We start from the raw sequence: 2,774 nt of genomic DNA, 5'->3' as shown, positions 1-2,774 counted from the left end.
GAGGTCGACAGATGGATCGGTGCAGCCTCGGCAGTAATGCGGTCGCTGTACCGGACCGTCGTGGTAAAAAGAGAGTTTAGCCGGAGGGCAAAGCTCTCAATTTACCGGTCGATCTATGTTCCCACCCTCACCTATGGTCATGAGCTTTGGGTCATGACCGAAAGAATGGCTGCAATGAGTTTCCTCCGTCGGGTAGCTGGACTCACCCTAAGAGATAGGGTGAGGAGCTCAGCCATCAGAGTAGAGCCACTTCTCCTTCACATCGAGAGGAGTCAGTTGAGGTGGCTTGGGCATCTAGTCCGGGTGCCTCCCGAACGCCTCCCTGGTGAGGTGTTCTGGGCATGCCCAGCCGGGAAAAGGCCCCGGGGCAGACCGAGGACACGCTGGAGGGACTATGTCTCACAGCTGGCCTGGGAATGCCTTGATGTCCTTCCGGTGGAGCTGGAGGAGGTGGCCGGGGACCGGGAAGTCTGGGCTTCCCTACTGAGACAGCTGCCCCCGCGACCCGGACCCGGATAAGCGGAGGAAAATGGATGGATGGATGGATGGATGGCTCGCCCTCGCCGCTATCGAAGACGCCATTTGGACCTCCCACAACTTGCTGGTAAGGAGGCACAGACAGATCCCCCGTCCCCCGTGGCTGTGATCCGAATGGCTGCAGCAACCCTCGCAGCTGCAAGTGGTGGGCCAAGGACACAGCCACAAAGAAGAGTCGTCAGTGCCCACCCGGAGGTGGCACCCGGAGCTTCACGGAAAAGGTCTCGGCAGCGGCAGCCTGACTCTCCGAGAGAGGAAGGAGACAGAGAAGAAGGATAAGGGTCTAAGGGTACCCCGGCCAGTGTCCTGGAGATTCTGTACAAATTTTACACTTTTTACTGCGCACAGCACTGGATTTTAACAAAAACAAGAAGTTAATGGAACACTTTTATTTTAAATGTGATGTTGTGTATTTTACTTTTTTAAGGGCAGTTTTCAAAAATAATGAAATGTGGTGAAATTTTGTATTAGTGACAATAAACAGTTACAAAAAAAAATCTGTTCTTATCAGTTTAATATCTGATACGTCCCCCAACAGGGGACTAAATAGTACATTGCTTTTTGGAACGGGACGCTGTGATCGGGGCTTGCGCCATCTGCTTCACACATTGACCTTGTATTGCAGTGCTTCCAGGAACGGTGCACTCCGTCTTGTGTAAACAATAACAGCAGTCTCAGGCAGGGTGCGTCTTGTGGATTTTGCTGAAAGAAACACAGTTACACATTTGTTATTTGGTTCAAACAAGATGCAACTATTAGAACAAATGGACACATGATTAGTTTTTACCTGGCTTTGGCTGAAACTCAAACAGAAGCTTTATTGTCCGAGTCAGATGCTGGGATAGGGGCCACACTACAAGACGTAGTCGCAGTAGTAGTTTGGAAGGAAAGAGGGTGAACAGAGTGGGGAACAAAGTTTAAAAGCCGGGTGGGAGGTGTGGAGAAAGGCTGCACTGGGTTTGCTCCTTGAAGGAGCACTTGTGGCGTGGCCGGGGTCCTTCTTGGTTTTATGTTTGTCCCAGTCTAAAGGGACTGGACAACACTCTGGCTCCCTGTACTCCAGGCCAAACCTCTCCCTAGTGTCTTCAGCTGCCAGACAAAGACTTTTCTTCGCCAAAGACCCGTCTGGAAACAGCATTCAGGGAGTACATCAGTGCAGGGTCGAAAACAGGCGGGAGACAAACACCTGGCAGTTTTTCAGGTCCAGCAGACGCTGATAGTTCCACCCACACACTCCTGTCATGGCCTGGGCCTGGAACAGCTCTGGGGACACCTGCGTGCCGGTCACCCATTTGGTCTGGTGGAAGTGGTAGCCCTCCTGCTGCGACGTGCCTCTGATGGGGATCCAGACAGGGACTGCTGCACGCTCATCTGGTAAATGGTTTAGCTGTATCATTCCTCCATGACGGTACAGTATGCCCCCTTCCACCTCAGGATCACTGAGGCAACCGCGCCGAATGTGGACACGTTGGATCTTCCATCTCTTTAGCATGGAGGGCTTAAACAGAGGGATGCCATTCAGATCTGTGGTCAGGTGAAAGTGCTTGAACATCCCTTCCACTCTCTGAATAAGCCTCCCGGGCGGAGGAATCTTTACCCTGCAGTTCTCACGAATATGCTGCTTGGAGGGATTTGCAGGCTGGATGCCACCAAAGATGTAGTATGCATCCTGGTGCCTCTGCAGGTCTTCCTGGTCCACCATAGAGAAGGTAGCCAACAGGAATTGTGCTAAGGCGCTGTATAAAGGGTGATGTTCTGAGGCACACTCACGAAGAAGCTGTTGCATACAGTGGGACAAGTTTTCTGAGCCCCGCAAATTAAGAGTCTCATGCTGTACCGACTGAGCTAACCGGGCCTTTTAACAGGATTTCAGACAATGTATTGATGCAGACTGGCTATGATGGATCTGAAGTAAACCAAAGCAGACCCTACTTAAGGTGACTACTCTTCCAAAGTTGAACATCTCCCTCCTTCTGTTCCCTGAAAAACTAGGTCAGCTGTGGAATTGATCAAACATCAGGATACCATCCATCCATCCATCCATTTTCCTCCGCTTATCCAGGTCCGGGTTGTGGGGTAGCAGTCTCAGTAGGGAAGCCCAGACTTCCCGGCCCCCGGCAACCTCCTGATGTCTGGTGAACATCAGGCTGGCCACATCAATTGAAACAAAACAAAAAATGACATCAAGAGCAGGAACAGGCCCGATTACCTCAGTTGTTTGAACATGAGACTCTAAA

General features: G+C 51.3%; 1 non-coding gene across 1 annotated transcript; it reads left to right on the top strand.

Moving 5' to 3' along the window:
- Window positions 1-994: 994 nt before the first annotated feature.
- On the top strand, window positions 995-1,187 carry LOC144901069 (U2 spliceosomal RNA). Its single transcript, XR_013629256.1, has one exon. It is a non-coding gene; the product is annotated as a U2 spliceosomal RNA (small nuclear RNA).
- Window positions 1,188-2,774: the final 1,587 nt, after the last annotated feature.

Source organism: Doryrhamphus excisus, linkage group LG1, assembly GCF_037039965.1.
Source record: "Doryrhamphus excisus strain RoL-2023G ecotype Guam linkage group LG1, RoL_Dexc_Guam_v1.1, whole genome shotgun sequence".
NCBI lineage: Eukaryota > Metazoa > Chordata > Actinopteri > Syngnathiformes > Syngnathidae > Doryrhamphus > Doryrhamphus excisus.
This window is presented reverse-complemented; position numbering and strand designations above follow the sequence as displayed.